This window comes from Danio aesculapii, chromosome 4 (assembly GCF_903798145.1).
Source record: "Danio aesculapii chromosome 4, fDanAes4.1, whole genome shotgun sequence".
In the NCBI taxonomy this organism is placed as follows: Eukaryota; Metazoa; Chordata; class Actinopteri; order Cypriniformes; family Danionidae; genus Danio; species Danio aesculapii.
This window is the reverse complement of record NC_079438.1, coordinates 23,003,541-23,021,504: the sequence shown is the minus strand read 5'-3', so window position 1 is coordinate 23,021,504 and position 17,964 is coordinate 23,003,541. Positions and strand designations below refer to the sequence as shown.

Here is a 17,964-nt window from a genome sequence, read left to right as displayed (position 1 = left end):
TTAGTTTTGTCTAGATTTGTTTAGTTTTTTCCGATTTTGTCTAGTTTTGTCTAATTTCTTTTTGTCTGATTTTGTCTTCTTTTGTCTAGTTTTGTCTGATTTTGTCTACTTTTGTCTAGTTTTTTTTGTCTAGTTTTGTTTGTCTGATTTTGTCTACTTTTGTCTAGTTTTGTTTTGTCAGATTTTGTCTACTTTTGTTTTGTCTGATTTTGTCTAGATGCGTTTTGTCTGATGTCTACTTTTTTGTCAGATTTTGTCTATTTTTGTCTAGTTTTGTTGTGTCAGATTTTGTGTAGTTTTGTTTTGTCTGATTTTGTCTACTTTTGTCTAGTTTTGTTTGTCTAGGTTTGTTTAGTTTTGTCTAGATTTGTTTAGTTTTGTCTAGTTTTATCCGATTTTGTCTACTTTTGTCTAGTTTTGTTAGGATTTGTCTAATTTCGTTTTGTCTGATTTTGTCTATTTTTGTCTATTTTTGTTTTGTCTACTTTTGTCTAGTTTTGGTGTGTCTGTTTTTGTCAACTTTTGTTTGATTTAGTCTACTCTTTTGTCTAATTTTGTCTACTTTTTTCAGATTTTGTCTACTTTTGTCTAGTTTTTTGTTTTGTCTGATTTTTTCTACTTTTATCTACTTTTGTTTTGTCTGATTTTGTCTAGTTTTTTGTCTGATTTTGTCTATTTTTGTTTAGTTTTTCTCATTTTGTTTAGTTTTGTCTATTTTTGTCTAGTTTTGTCTCCTTTTGTTTAGTTTTGTCTAAATTTGTTTAGTTTTTTCTAGTTTTGTCCGATTTTGTCTACTTTTGTCTAGTTTTGTTTTGTCTAGTTTTGTTTGTTTAATTTTGTCTAGATTTGTCAGATTTTGTCTACTTGTGTTTTGTCTGATTTTGTCTAGTTTTGTTTTGTCTGATTTTGTCTATTTTTATCTAGTTTTGTTTTGTCTGATTTTATCTACCCTTGTCTAGTTTTGTTTAGTTTTGTCTTGGTTTGTTTAGTTTTGTCTAGATTTGTTTAGTTTTGTGTAGTTTTTTCCGATTTTGTCTAGTTTTGTCTAATTTTGTTTTGTCTGATTTTGTCTACTTTTGTCTAGTTTTGTCTGATTTTGTCTACTTTTGTCTAGTTTTGTTTTGTCTAGTTTTGTTTGTCTGATTTTGTCTACTTTTGTTTTGTCAGATTTTATCTACTTTTTTCTAGTTTTGTTTTGTCTGATTTGTCTTTTTGGTCTAATTATGTTTTGTCTGATTTTGTCTACTTTTGTTTTGTCTGATTTTGTCCTCTTTGTTTTGTCCGATTTGGTCTACTTTTGTCATATTTTGTCTATGTTTGTCTAGCTTTTTTTGTCTTTTTTGTCTACTTTTGTTTTTTCTGATTTTGTCTACTTTTGTTTTGTCTGATTTTATCTAGCTTTTTTGTCTGATTTTGTCTAGTTTTGTGTAGTTTTATTTTGTCCAATTTTGTATAGTTTTGCCTAGTTTAGTTTTGCCTGATTTTGTCTAGTTTTTTTTATCTGATTTTGTCTACTCTGTATAAAATTATATCCTTTATTTGTTATCACAACATATTTTTTTGTCAAGTCAACTAGCTTCACTAAAGTTGTTGAGATAACAAAGGGTTGTTAGTTTAGGTTGATTAAAGTAATAGCATGGTGATAACACACTGATTTAAAGGGCACCTATGGTGAAAAATCTACTTTTCAAGCTGTTTGCACAGACATGTGTGTAGATATAGTGTATAGACCATCATATTGAGGTGATATAAACACACCCAGTCCTTTTTTTTTTTTCTTCAAATTTAACATTATAAAAATGGTGGACCAATTGGTGCAGTTTTCAGATCGACTGCAACTTGACATAGGAGTGCGGTCCCCCCGACCACTGACTTGATTGACAGCTGTGCGTATTAACATGTCCTGGTAGTCACGTGTATAATCATATCAACAAGACAAGCAAGCAACCGGGAATAAAAGGTCTGTTCAGTTCGCTAGGATCATCAATGATCATCAAATGTGATCAAGAGTGAGTTTTACAAGTTTAAAATGTTTTTTAAACATTGCATGTGTGTAATGAATTACAGCAATTTAGCTTAGCTTTACTTCATCAGCACAGCTATGTGTCAGAACAATTATAAAAGAAGACGCTTCAATCCCAGTTTGTGGGCGTTAAATCAGGTTTATTTTGTATACTAACATAACATTTTACATTTAGTCATTTAGCAGACGCTTTTATCCAAAGCGACTTACAAATGAGGAAAAGGAAGCAATTTACACAACTATAAGAGCAGCAGTAAACAAGTGCTATAGACAAGTATCAGGTGTGTAAAGTCTAAGAAGCTAAGCATTAGTAAATTTATTTTATTTTATTTTTATTTATTTTTTTTTGAGAGAGAGAGAGAGAGAGAAAGAGAGAGGGCACAGTTAGTGGTATAGCCAGAGAGGCAGTTGCAGATTAGGAAGGAAAGTGGAGACTAAACAGTTGAGTTTTTAGTCGTTTCTTGAAGACAGCAAGTGACTCTGCTGTTCTGATGTAGTTAGGGAGTTCATTCGACCAACTGGGCAGATTGAATGTGAGAGTTCGGGAAAGTGATTTCTTCCCTTTTAGGGATGGAACAACGAGGCGATGTTCATTCACAGAACGCAAGTTTCTGGAGGGCACATAAATCTGCAGAAGTGAGAGCAGATACAAAGGAGCAAAGCCAGAGGTCGCTTTGTAAGCAAACATCAGAGCTTTGAATTTGATTTGCGAGCAGCAACCTCACAGCCAATGCAAACGGGTGAGTAGCGGAGTGACATGTGCTCTTTTGGGTTCATCAAAGACCACTCGTGCTGCTGCGTTCTGAAGCAGCTGAAGAGGTTTGATAGAATTAGCTGGAAGCCCGGCTAGTAGAGAGTTGCAATAGTCCAGTTTGGAGAGAACAAGAGCTTGAACAATGAGTTGAGCTGTATGTTCAGATAGGAAGGGTCGGACCTTTCTGATGTTATAAAGTGCGAATCTGCAAGATCGAGCAGTTATAGAAATGTGGTCAGAGAAGTTTAGTTGGTCATCAATCGTTACTCCAAGGCTTTTTACCATTTTGGATGCAGTAATGGTTGCCCCATCCATCTGGATTGAAAAGTTATGGTGTAGAATCGGGTTGGCAGAAACTTAAAGCATTTCCGTTTTCGTGAGGTTAAGCTGAAGATGATGATCTTTCATCCAGTGTGAAATGTCTGACAGGCAGGCTGAAATGCGAGCTGGAACCGAGGGATCATCAGGGTGAAAAGAGAGGTATAGCTGGGTATCATCAGCATAACAGTGGTAGGAAAATCTATGTTTCTGGATGACTGTTCCTAAAGATGCCGTGTAGATAGAGAAGAGAAGTGGCCCAAGAACAGAGCCCTGAGGTACCCCAGTGTTTAGATCCTGTAGGTTGGACACCTCTCCCCTCCAAGACACCCTGAATGACATGTCCGAGAGGTAAGAACTGAACCATTGAATAACAGTGCCTGCGACGCCCAGTGACTCAAGCGTAGATAGCAGGATCTGGTGGTTTACAGTGTCAAAAGCAGCTGATAAATCCAGCAAGATGAGGACAGATGATTTAGAGTCTGCTTTAGCCAGTCTGAGATCCGAGGGCAGGGCAGTCTCAGTTGAGTGGCCTTTCTTAAAGCCAGATTGCTTGTTGTCCATGAGGTTGTTTTGAGTAAGAAAGTCCAGGACTTGATTGAACACTACTTTCTCCAAAATCTTGGCCATGAATGGAAGCAGGGATACCGGTCGGTAGTTTTCAAGTAGCGTTTGATCCAGGTTGGGTTTCTTTAGCAGTGGGGTTACCCTAGCCTGCTTAAATGAAGTAGGAAATAGACCAGAGTCAAGAGATGTGTTAATTATGGGAGTCAGTGTTGGTATGACTGCAGGAGAAATGGCTTGCAAGAGATGAGAGGGAATGGGATCAAGCGGACAGGTGGTTGCATGGCTCGATACCACGAGATTGGACACCTCAGACTCAGAGAGCTGGAAAAAAGAGGTGAGTGTGTGTGGTGTTGGTGGTGTATCTTGTGTGTTTGATGTAGGTGCAGCAAATTGAGCACTGATTTTTGCAGTTTTGGTGCAACAGAATGTAGCAAAGTCATCAGTAGTGAGTGTGGAGGATGCGGGTGGAGGAGGAGGATAGAGGAGGGAGGAAAATGTTTTAAAAAGTAAGCGAGGATTGGTGGCACTGTTGACTTTCTGACGGAAGTATGTCTGCTTTTCAGGATTTTTAGTTTTTCCCAAAATTCTCTCAGCAGCCCGAAGTTTTGAGCGATGCTCACGGAGAACATCAGAGAGCCAGGGTGCAGGAGGACTGGCACGGGCTGGCCTGGATGTAAGAGGACATAGTCTGTCTAGACATGATGCTAGGGTGGAGCAGAGTGTATCAGTGGCGCTGTTCGTATCAAGTGCAGAGAGTTTGCAAGATGGAGGAAAAGAGTTTGAAACAATGGTGGATAGTCTATTGGGTGAGAGAGAGCGTAGGTTTCTGCGAAAGGCAACCAGAGTTTAGAGGGCACTCTAGACGGCACATATGTGTACGTGTATGTTTTTGCAACTATTTTCGTTAAGATGACACTCAATTTTGCCATAACATGCTTCAAAGCACGAAGAAGGTGCAAGTAAGTTACCTTCCACGTAAACACAGGGCTCTCTTAAACGAATGACCAGGCTGGAATTCAACTCACACATGCAAAGCACAACAGATTAGCAGTCCATCGCCTTAACCACTCAGCCACCTCACCGCGCATATAGGTGCTCTCCTAATGGAGGCTGGACTATGGCATATACGTATGTTTTTGCAGCTATTTTCGCTAAGTATTACATACAATTTTGCCATAAACATCCTTTAAGACGCTGAGAGGTGCAAGTAAGAAACCTTAGACAGAAGCAGTTGCCTCTCTCAAAACAGTGAAACTGTGAGGATGGGATTTAAACCAGAACTTGCAGAGTACAACATACTAACCTAAGCACTCGGCCACCTCGTCACGTGTAAGCACAGCGTTGTGCTAGAGAAAGGATTAACTTTTGGGACTCGAATGGATGTTCTTACAGAAAAGATGAAGATAAAGGTTGTCATAAGGAGCTTTATCAGTAGCTCTGATCAGTGCCCCAGAGTTAAGGCTGATTTATACCTCGGCGTCAAGCTCACGCGTATGCTACGGCGCAGCCTACACGTAGTTGCATGGCACCTCGCTGTGGCCGACATTGACGCGCACCTCTCAAAAAATGTAACGCGTACGCATACCTCTGAGATTGGTCGACTTGGTAGCGCTGACGAGTGTGGGCGGAGGTGAGAGCCTCATGAGCGTGAAGTGTGGAGTCCCATGAAAAAAAAAAAAGTGTGGAGTCCCATGAAGGAGCTCCGCATGGAGACTGTTGTTTTGTGTTTACCTTTTAATTAAAGTTGTTGCAGGTCCACTGGTTCCTGCCTCAAAAATGAGCGAATTTGAGCCACATGCACATTAAGGAAGCGTTCAGAAAAAAACAAAGAAACAGCGAAGAAACTCAACACAAAGAAACATAAACAACTACTGCCAGCTAGCGTTTCGGAAGTGTATTGCAGAGCAACAGAAACAGTGCGCAGAAGTATAAGTGCACGGCTACGCGCAAGGCTTGCGCCGTGGATCACGCTGATCACTTGACACAGAAGTATAAACCAGGCTTTATTGTTCAACATTAACTGCAACATGTTTCTTCTGGTTTTGTTGGAGAGAAACTAGACAGAATGCCTGAGTCTAAAAACGGCAGCATAGCTGACCTTGGATTTCTGTCAAAATATGGTTTCACTGCCCTTGCATTCTTCATTACCTTACCCCAATCCTTGTACAGCCCAATAAATACATCCCAATCTCATCCCTTTTCTCTGCCGTTCAGCGTTGTGACTCCGCCCCCTTTACCAGATTACCCACAATTCTCTTCTCCCAGATTCACATAAGTAGTGTATACTTTTCTTTAAGTAAAAATGAAACAATGTATAAGTAATTATTTTTGGACAAATCAATACCCTGTTCTGCTGACACAGCATGCACTCATTGGTGCCAGAGGGCTGATTGCTGGCAGTTTAAAGTTTGATGCCACCTTGTCGTTGCATGTTCAGATTGGTACACAGAAGAGTTCATAGCTGTTCCAGCTATTCTTTCGCAGAGGCAATATCGTAGCCTATGAGGTCTATCCGAGGCGTAATCATTGCTGGTTGAAAACTTTACCCAATACCTCGCTGGGATGACTTGAAATACAGTCAGCTCTGACAATTTTTGTCAGCCTTTTAGTAGGCTTAATGTTCTGTTGAAAAGGATAGCTGTGCTTCTGTTTCATTAACATGTTGCAACTTTCGTTCCTTTCGTCGCCTAAACATGCAGCAGGCTGGATTAACCTGTACCATAACATTCTTCAGAATGCAAGCAGAGTGCGTGTAAGAAACCTTCCATGGAAGCACCAGGCTCTCTAAAATGCAAAAGCAATTAAACGACGAGAATGGGATTTGAACCCACACAGGCGGAGCACAGTGGATTTGCCGTCCATCCCTGCCGGAGGCTGGTTTAACTTTTACCATAACATCCTTCAAAACGCTAGGAGGCTGCGAGTAAAACACCTTCCACGGAAGCACCGGGCTCTTTCAAACACAAGAGCAAATGAGCGACGAGGATGGGATTCAAACCCACACATGCAGTGCAAAATGGATTAGAAGTGCATCACCTTAACTACTCGGCCACCTCATCAGCACAATCGATTAGCAGTCCATCACCCTAACCACTCAGCCACCTTGTCACATATGTTCTCGCTTTCCTGATGGAGGCTGGACTGTGGCACATATGTGTATATGTATGTTCTTGCAACTATTTTGCAAAAATATTCGGTAAGATGACATTCAATTTTGCCATAACATGCTTCAAAGCACGAAGATGGTGCGAGTAAGATAACTTACCCGGAAGCACCGGGCTCCCTTAAATGAACGACGAGGATGGGATTCGAACCCATGTATGCAAAGCACAATGGATTAGCAGTCCATCACCTAAACCACTCGGCCACCTCATCATGCATGTGGCCACTTTCCTGATGGGCGCTGGACTTTGGCATATATGTATGTATTTGCAGCTACTTTCGATACAGATGACCTTAAATTTTGCAGCAACATCCTTCAAAACGCTAAGAGGGCATGAGTAATACACCTTCCACTGAATCACCGGGATCTCTCAAATGCCATAGCATTTGAACAACGAGGATGGGATTCAAACCCACGCGTGCAGAGCAAATTGAATTAGCAGTCCATCGCCTTAACCACTCGGCCACCTCGTCACATACGCTGCCACTTTACTGATGGAGGCTGGACGGTGGCACATATGTGTACGTGTATGTTTTTGCAACTATTTTCGTTAAGATGACACTCAATTTTGCCATAACATGCTTCAAAGCACGAAGAGGGTGCAAGTAAGTTACCTTCCACGTAAACACCAGGCTCTCTTAAACGAATGACCAGGCTGGAATTCAACTCACACATGCAAAGCAAAACGGATTAGCAGTCCATCGCCTTGACCACTCAGCCACCTCGCCATGCATATAGGTGCTCTCCTAATGGAGACTGGACTATGGCATATACGTATGTTTTTGCAGCTATTTTCGCTAAGTATTACATACAATTTTGCCATAAACATCCTTTAAGACGCTGAGAGGTGCAAGTAAGAAACCTTAGACAGAAGCAGTTGCCTCTCTCAAACAGTGAAACTATGAGGATGGGATTTAAACCAGAACTTGCAGAGTACAACATACTAACCTAAGCACTCGGCCACCTCGTCACGTGTAAGCACAGCGTTGTGCTAGAGAAAGGATTAACTTTTGGGACTCGAATGGATGTTCTTACAGAAAAGATGAAGATAAAGGTTGTCATAAGGAGCTTTATTAGTAGCTCTGATCAGTGCCCCAGAGTTAAGGCTGATTTATACCTCGGCGTCAAGCTCACGCGTATGCTACGGCGCAGCCTACACGTGGTTGCATAGCACCTCACTGTGGCCGTCGGCGACCTCTCAAAAAATGTAACGCGTATGCATAGCTCTGAGATTGGTCGACTTGTTTCTTTTTTTTTTTTCACCTTGTCACATATGTTCTCGCTTTCCTGATGGAGGCTGGACTGTGGCACATATGTGTATACGTATGTTTTTGCAAGTATTTTGCAAAAATATTCGGTAAGATGACATTCCATTTTGCCATAACATGCTTCAAAGCACGAAGATGGTGCGAGTAAGATAACTTACCCGGAAGCACCGGGCTCCCCTAAATGAACGACGAGGATGGGATTCGAACCCATGCATGCAAAGCACAATGGATTAGCAGTCCATCGCCTTAACCACTCGGCCACCTCGTCATGCATGTAGCCACTTTCCTGATGGGGTCTGGACTTTGGCATATATGTACGTATTTGCAGCTACTTTTGATACAGATGACATTAAATTTTGCAGCAACATCCTTCAAAACGCTAAGAGGGCATTTACTGATGGAGGCTGGACTGTGGCACATATGTGTACGTGTATGTTTTTGCAACTATTTTCGTGAAGATGACACTCAATTTTGGCATAACATGCTTCGAAGCACAAAGAGGGTGCAAGTAAGTTACACTGTAAAAAAAATTCAGTAAATTTCCGGAAAAATACTGGCAGCTATGGTTGCCAGAACTTTTTTGTAAAAAATACATAATTTTTCTGTAAAATTGTTTTTACAGAAAAATGTTGTATTTTTAACAAGAGTAAATTGTATTCATTAACTGATGCAATGATCATTTACAAACCTTTAAGTTAATTATTTATATTCACAGAAAGCAACTACGTTTTAATTGGCATTTACTGGCATTAAAATCAACATTTTAAATGTCTAAGTAATATATCTGAGCATATTGATATTGAGAACCATCGTACATCAGTTCACTACAAAAACTTTTTAAATAAAGTCATTTAATGCATTATTGTGTTCATGTGTGACTGTAATTAACAAACAGACTTTCACTGCATTAGTAACTACATAATTACCTTTAAACAAAAGAAGATGCAGCATAACATCAGATTCAATTAGTTCATCTTGGACTTGCACACAGATGCTACTATCCTCCATAATGGTGATACAAAAAATGTTTTACAGTATTTTGCTGTTGTTTTTCCTGATTTTACAAAAAAATACTGGCAGCTGTGGTTGCCTGTAATCTACTGTTTTTAACATTTTACATTTGTAAATTCAATCTACAGAATTTTTCTGTTAAAAATACATTCCACAGTCTGTATTTTTCATCGAACACATTTAACCCCTCAAATCGCAGAGCAAAATCCACACTAGTGTCCTCACTACAGAGGGTTGAACACTCAGACAGTGATGAAGTTAATGAGATAAATAAGTGTCTAATTAAAGGAGGATTAATAATTATTGATGAACAAGTGTTAACAAGCAGAATCACTGAAGGAAAGAAAAACAAGACCAAACAAACACAAATTACAGCCAAAATCAAAGATGAAATCAACTGAGAATAAAACTCTAAATAAAAATAATAAATAATAAAAATAATTACACAATAAAACTTTTATTTGTCAAGATCTCAGCAGAGATCATTAAACAACTCCACAAACATCAGGAGCTTCACTTATTACTGACATTTGACTATGTTTCTGACACATGAACAAAAGCTCTTACTGAAATTTCTGTCGTTCATTTGAAGTCACCATGATGGAGGACAGAGTCTGCTTTAAGATGCGGTCACACTTGGCTTTTCCTCTCATAGTATTCCATTCATACGCACGTGAATGTGTCCGACCGAAAATGCAGGGTCAGTCGTTGAGTTTTGCAGGTTACTGCGGTGCAAAGTTCAAGCTTGGTGAGCTCTGACCTGCAAAATCGCATCACTTGACTGCGTGAGACCAATCGAGGATCAAAACATGACCTGTCTAGACAGAAATTTAAAACATGAAGCAATCGTGCGCTGTTTTTAATGTCTAATCATCTTGTTTAACCCCACCTCTTTTCGCAGCGCTGTACGACATAATTTCGCACATACAAAGCCCAATATGACCGTAGCTTTCAGGATCTTCAACTGCTTGTTTTAAAGTAGTTTTTATTTTAGCTGCTGTAATTAATTGAGTTAATCACACTTTGTATAACATTAAAAGCGTAAACAACATCTGAAATTAATTGAGATGAGATTAACTATCATATCAAAGCCACCCTTACCATCTTTTGTTTGTTGATTATTATATTAAGTGTGAGAACTGAATAATATGTGTAAGAGACTACTGGAGCTTCTGCAATCAATGACAGTTTAACAGGTATAAAACACCACTCATAATGAGAATCTTTAAACCAAATAAGAGCTTGCAATCACACAGACATCAACAATTAGACTTTGAATCTCAATAATGGTGACAAACAAAAAATAAAAATCAAATAAAAAAAACAACCCAGAACAATACAAGACACTCTACTGAAATATTACACCCCAAAACAAAACAAAATAAAGGCAAAGAAAGAAATGTTGAGAGCATAAAGCTGCATAATTTATTCATGCTGCAATGCATGCTGCGAGTTTTGTATTATGCTGATACCCAGCATGCATTGCTGAATGACTGAATTATGCAACTTTTTTTAAGCAACCATGGTTGAGGTTCATTTCCTGATTCTTGATGTCTGTGTGTCTTAAATGAGTTTTCAATGTCTTCTGCATAAAATTCTAAATATTAATTCCTTTGTAATTATTTGTTGGCCCTTCTGGAAGCTGTATTACTGTCCCAAATAACATCGCATAAATTAATGAAATTAGTTTGAAATTTGTTTGTGACTTATGAAACCAACTTTGCATTAAGTACACAAATGTTTTCATCATTTTTCTTGCTAAAACTGATGAGTTACAGAAACGCAGTTATAACAGCCAGAGAAAAGGTTCAAGAGCTCAAGTAAAGCAGCCTCTAATCTCCATGATGGTGAGGTCAATTAAAATATTTTCAATAAAAATATAAACCTCTGTTAATTATCAAATATTCTTGCAGGTATGAGAGAATTGAAGTCAAACTGTAATCAGTGAAGCTGCTAATGCTGTTATTTAATGGAGTTATTTAATCTGTTTTAATTCAGTTGGTTTGGTGTGAGGCTGTGTCTGTAGTTTTATTTCTGGTTGTGTCCATCAGTGATTGTGCTTGTTAGCTGCAGGTGTTCACTCATTTGTGGTCATTCACTCTGTCTAGTGGACTAAACTAATTGACTAATTTAGGGACTAGTGAATGAGGGTGTGTGGTGAGATTTCAGACACTCTGATTAGTTTCTCAAAAACAAAGGTTAGATCTGTTACAGTTAATTTCTGTATGTTGTACTGAAATGAGCTGTTAGTCATTTAACAGCTTTTCACTGTAGATTGTACAGACTTTTACTGTTAAAATCACAGACATTTTTTACAGTGTAGACTATATATGTTATCCACAGTAATGCACTTTATATTCATGTTCTTTCTTTATTTACTAGCTTGCAAGTGCTGCAACAGTTGAGGAGGCCAGGGAGGCAGTCACTGAGGCAACAGAAGAGCTATCGATGATGGGAGCTCTGTGTTATGTAAAATCCATGGCACAGAGATGAAGTTGTGGAAGCGGTTGTAGAGTTTTATACTGAAGGCTGAATTCATGCAGCACTCCAACAGTAAGTACACAAAAACAAAGTGGTTAATATATGTTTAGTTCACATTAATAAAGATTAAGTATTGCTTAACAAATGTTCATTTTTAATGTATGTTAACTAATGTATTGACTAATACAACTTTGTACTGTAAGTGTTACCAAAAAGGTTATACATGTATTGTTCAGTCTTAGTTCAGGTTAGTTCATGTCATATTTTTAATCTTGTCAAGGAGGGTCAATTTTGCAAAAAGATCAAGTAAATGGTTCTGCATCCAGTCAATCCTTTGCAACATTTAACACTCCAACTTTTACTTTAGGTTCAAAGAAGGTCTAAATGCCATTGGCCTTCTAAATGAAACGAGAGCCTACCAAGGTGTCTTTGAGGACATACTCCTGAAAAACACCAAAAAAACTGACTGCAGGGGACTTAGCAGACCTGTTTGAGCCTGATTTCACATCGCCAAGAGGCTCCCACAAACAGAGACAGGAATCCAGGTCGTTGGCATTCTGGAGGGACTGGCTGCTGGAGGTCGAGGGTGAGTTTTAAACTACAAAAAGTCCTTGTGTGATTTTTGCATTCCCCCTTTACACTCACAGGCTGTGCAATTAATCAAAAATTCAATTTCGATTCTGGCTTCTAACGATTATGAACAAACAATAATCGAGATGAAATGATTATTGCATCATATATCACCCCCTTTCTAGTTGTACACATTTGTTGCTCTGCAAAGCTCAGTTCCATGTGAAAATGGCTAAAAGCATGTACTGTAATGTAACGTTTGCAGCACGGGATGTGCATCACTCATGGATGTACGTTCAAATCATTCATGTTTTTAAAAGCGCGAAAGAGCGCATGCTGTTGTGTGTGTGTGCTCAGCTTCAGAGATGAGCAGAGCACACTCATCTAAAGTCATCTTAATGTGAGTGCTTTAATGGTCAAATACATGCACATTTGTGTCAAAACGTGGTGTTTAGTGATTATTCATATAAACCCTCAATTGTGTAATAAAAAAACGAGCTGAGAATGAAAAGACATGTGAAAGTGATACCATCAATCAGAACCGCACTGCTCTTAAAGTGGCAGCGCACAATATTCCTGCTGCTGACTGTTTTTATCCTTAATCAAACAACAAAAGGAGAAAATCACTCACTGCTCTTGACTGAAGTACTGCTGTAGCTGTAATTAAAGTTTTTTCTTACAGTAAAGATGCTGAAATCACAGTTTGTTTCATATTTTTAGTCTATTGTATTTATTTCCCTTTTCTTATTTACAGGGAGGAAAATAACTGCATATATATATATATATATATATATATATATATATATATATATATGTATATATACATATATACATATATATATATATATATATATATATATATATATATATATATGCATATATATATATATATATACAGTTGAAGTCAGAATTATTAGCCCCCCACCCCCCTTTGTTTTTTTTTTTCTTCTTTTTAAATATTTGCCAAATTATGTTTAACAGATTCAGGAAATTTTAATAATATTTTTTTCTTCTGGAGAAAGTCTTATTTGTTTTATTTCGGCTAGAAACAATTTAAGGACAAAATTATTAGCCCCTCTAATGGGTCAGATAACGGAGACATCCAAAATATGTACTGTTGGTGTGCCTCCAGGAACAGGGTTGGAAAACACTGGTCTACAGAACAAACCATCGTTATACAATTACTTGCCTAATTTCCCTAACCTCCCTAGTTAATCTAATTAACCTAGTTAAGTTTTAAAGTGTCTTGAAAAATATCTAGTCAAATATTATTTATTGTCATCTTGGCAAAGATAAAAGAAATCAGTTATTAGAAATTAGGTATTAAAACTATTATGTTTAGAAATGTGTTGAAAAAAAATCTATAGGGGTGCTAATAATTCAGGGGGGCTAATAATTCTGACTTCAACTGTATATATATTATTATTAGCGACTCTTTTCCCCCAATTTCTGTGTAATGGAAAGATTTTTTTCAACCCATTTCTAAACATAATAGTTGTAATAACTCATTTTTAAAAACTGATTTCATTTATCTTTACTATGATGAAAATAAATAATATTTGACTAGATATTTTTCAAGATACTAGTCTTTAGATTAATGTGCGATTCAAAGGCTTAATTGGTGTAATTACGCAAGTCATTGTATATGTATGTATATGTGTCTGTATATATATATATATAAATATATATATATATATATATATATATATATATATATATATATATATATATATATATATATATATATATATATATATATAAGGAGGCTAATAATATTGACCTTAATTGTTTTCAAAATATTTAAACCTGCTTTTATTCTAGCCAAAATAAAACAAATAAGACTTTCTCCAGAAGAAAAAATATTATAGGAAACACTGTGAAAAATTCTGTTCAACATCTTTTAGGAAATATATTTATAAAAAAAAATCACAGTAGGGCAAATAATTTTGACTTCAACTGATAATCATTTTGAATAATCGTGATTACAATTATGACCAAAATAATCGTGATTATGATTTACCCATAATCAAGCGGCCCTACAGGGATGTCCTTTTTTCTGTTTGAACAGATTTTAATATTTTCTTTTCTATGTTGAGTGGCCCATCTAATTTGCATAAACCTGATGTTTAGTGGGGTTTAGCTGTAATCATAATACAACAACCTGTCTGATTGCTAAAACCCCTCTAAAATCAGATTTATGCAACTTAGATGACAAACATTGATTTCTTCTACGTTCTTGATTGATTTCTTATATTCTATAGTTCTTCTACGTCTTTGGACTGCACTGTTTATATAACATAATATAAGGATATTTTATAATGTGTTCTCATAATGTGCTGATGTCAGGGAGTCAAAAGCAGGAAAAATCATCTACACATTTTATGTGCTCTTTAGTTTAAGAATCCAGTGAGCGTGTGGTGTTTGATTAAACATCTAACTTAAATTCTGGATTCTCATTTTACAAGGTGAGGTACAACAATATTATCCTTGCCATTCATATCTTTTCACTGTTCTTTAGTGCTATGGCCAAGCACTATGTACTGGACTTGAAAAACTGTTTCAAAAGTACTTCACGGAATTAATTTCCCACATTTTCTCAACAGGTGGAGATGCTGCTCCAATTTTGCTTCCAGATATCTTAATATTTGCAACAGGATTGGAAAGGATACCAGCAATGGGATTTACAAACAGGCCACAGCTGACCTTTCTGCATGAAGAAGACGAACTGGCTGTATTCCCAACAGCCAACACCTGCGCATTAGTTCTGCGAATTCCAGTAAAAAACAGTTACACTGCATTTAAAAATGCAATGGAAACTGGAATTGGTAATTCAGGCCAGTTTGGAATCCAGTAAATGTAAATATATATTTTTTGTAGTTTGTAGATATTTTGATTAGAATATATATAACATAACTGAGTACACTCCAATTTAAAAATGAATATGCATTTCTTAGTGAATATAGCTAATATATTTTGGCTTTTTAAAAATATTTTCTCTAACATAAATTTGGGTGTACTTACGGAAGCCCTGAACCGCAAGGTGGAAAAAAAAAGCAGTCTTGGTGGTGAGGAAAAAAAAAGAAAACTTATGTCGTTATAACGAGATATTATGTCATTATAACAACATAATATCTTGAACCGCAAGGTGAAAAAAAAAAGCAGTCTTGGTGGTCTTATGTCGTTATAACGACATAATATCGTTAAAACGTCATAATTATGTCGAAATAATTACTTAATTATGTCGAAATAACTTAATTAAGTCATTATTTCGACATAACCTAATTGTGTTCCTTTCTATATGGGCCACAAGATGGCAGAATATAGGAACAGGCCAATGTGCAAGTTTTTGCAAGACATGCTCTTCTATAATCAATTTATTTAGCAGAGTTTCGTAACGTTTTAACTGTCTATATTGCATCTTCATTTATCACATTTGGTTTATATGTTAGTATTTTTTGTGGGTGGTAAGACTGTTAGAGAACATCCCGTGTCTACATATATTCGCCTCCAATATTGATTATGTCTGTCCAGTGCTGTATCCTGCCCGAGTCTAACTTTTAAGGGTGGGCCAAGCGACATTCCAGTCACCGAAGTGTTACATTAAATTAGTTGTTATTTTCCAATTAAAATAAGACATTTAATAACTAGAATGCATTTAAACATTAGGCTTTGTAGAGCGTTAACAGATGAACAAAGACTGTATCCATATGCAAGTGTCAGTGTAAAAATCAATAAAATACAATAAGACTAAAATATGGAAAAACTGCCAGATGCTACAGCACTTTGTCCACGATTATGATTATTAAGTTGGAATTGATTTAAATTAGAATGCATGTGTAGTTGATTCAATAATAATAATAACAACAATAATAATAATAATTTGTTGATGTTGTTGAAAATATTTTAGGTATTTTATTTAATTTTCTATGTGTAGATTGCAGCAGCAGAACAGAACAACATTGCTTCAAGTGTTTAACTTTTCTTAGTCCATAAGAAACCCCTTGTTAGCTTGGCTTTTACCCGCTGCTCCTATTTTATTATTTCTTCTTCACTAATAGGCTATTTGTGTTGTTGTGGCTTAATTGGTCCACTCTTCTTGCTATGAGGACCAGTGCCTACTGCAGAATTAGACCAGGAGTGCGTTTCCGAAAACCATCATTAACTAAGATCGCAAATTCCGTCGTTTGATTTGCGTTGTTACGGAAGCAGACGGACAAACAAGGGAAGTATAAACGATGTTTATTACAACAGTTGAGCATAAATGGATAATTATTGAGAGGTGAATGGAGTTCGGTGGAACTGATGATCCTCTGTGGCAGGTGTGATGACAGATACTGAGGATGACCGAATGCACACACCAGAGGGCTTGCGGGGAAGACAGACTGACGATACACACAATGCTGACAGGACACCGGGAACACTGGACAGACTGGAAGGAAACAGGTAAAGTAAATGTGACGAGGGTATGGATATGAGTTAGAACTATCTTTGAATCAAAATAACCGACTACGCCACCCTGGGAGTGACCCAGGGAAATAACTCTATTAGAAAGAGACACACAGGTTCGTTTCCCCTCAAAAAGGCACAGAGGCGTGAGTAATTACAAAAGTACAAAAATATTTATTTTAATAAAATGTAAGGTTGTACTCATGTTAAAAGCACATCAGAAACTCCCACTTCATAAAAGGAAAATAAATAAACAAAAATCAAAAATACACAGGATTGAGGTTCCCACTGACTGGATACAAGCAGACTGACTTTACCCCAACAAACGCACACCACAGGGCACTCGAATTACACTATCAAGCACTCAGTGTCTCACAGCACACGGGAAAGAAGCACCACCACCAATTGGAAGGACCAGTCATCCACCGGGAGAAACCTCAATTCCTGAAATAAATCAAAATTAAAGTAAATAAACAGAAAATAACCTAAACATCAATATAGGAGTCAATCAGGTTAACAAACCTACTCTATGATCTGGTTGAGACAGCTACAGCTGTGATTACAATCTCATATACACACACTCAATCAAAACAATTGACACTCAAAATAATAATAATAATTCAAAAAGAAATCTAAATAACAAACAAAATAAATGCTCTGCATAACTAAACAAAAAAACAATTTCACAAAACAAAAAAGCAGAGCACCAAAAATGTTAACGCAAATCAATACATCCTAAACAAACAAATGAAAGGGAGCACAAAGCGGCACACGGGTCAAAATGGGCAGTCCCCTTTAAACAGCTGCGTTGGTGGCGTCTGAACGATAGCCAATGACACCGGCGTTAGTATTAGCAGCGTGGAATAACAGCAGTAGCACACGCCCAGACGACCTCCAATAACCACGGCAATAGCGAGGAATAAGAGCTAATAAAGCGAATTAGACATCAAGAGAAAGAGATCAAGAGAGAAAAAGGGAGAATCCTAAAGAGAGAGGCACAAACAAAACCATTAATATAGTCCTTTAAAATGATAACACTAATCATAAGTGCCTCACTTACCAATGGGTGCACAAAGCGGATGCTTTGAGCACTTGTTGGTCAGGTATACAAATACAGCGAGGTGCAGGACTTAAGGTGCGGTCACACTTGACTTTTCCTCCCATAGACTTCCATTCATACGCACGCGAATGCGTCAGACCGGAAACGCAGGATCCTGCGATGGGTTTTCGCACTTCGCTGCGTGAAGTCTAGACAGGATACAGCTGCAGATACGCACTTTACTATAGGATCATTTCTGTGACACTGCATAGCAACAATTAAATTTTTTACAGTACTGTGACGGTTGGGTTTAGGGTTGGGGTG

General features: G+C 37.4%; 2 non-coding genes and 1 pseudogene across 2 annotated transcripts; 1 reads left to right on the top strand and 2 right to left on the bottom strand.

Moving 5' to 3' along the window:
* The window catches only part of LOC130222303 (zinc finger protein 208-like), a 758,572-nt pseudogene that overhangs the window by 118,530 nt on the left and 622,078 nt on the right, over nucleotides 1–17,964 (bottom strand).
* Nucleotides 6,135–6,275, top strand: LOC130224257 (U4 spliceosomal RNA). Its single transcript, XR_008837323.1, has one exon. It is a non-coding gene; the product is annotated as a U4 spliceosomal RNA (small nuclear RNA).
* trnas-gcu (transfer RNA serine (anticodon GCU)) lies at nucleotides 8,280–8,361 on the bottom strand. Its single transcript has one exon. It is a non-coding gene; the product is annotated as a tRNA-Ser (tRNA).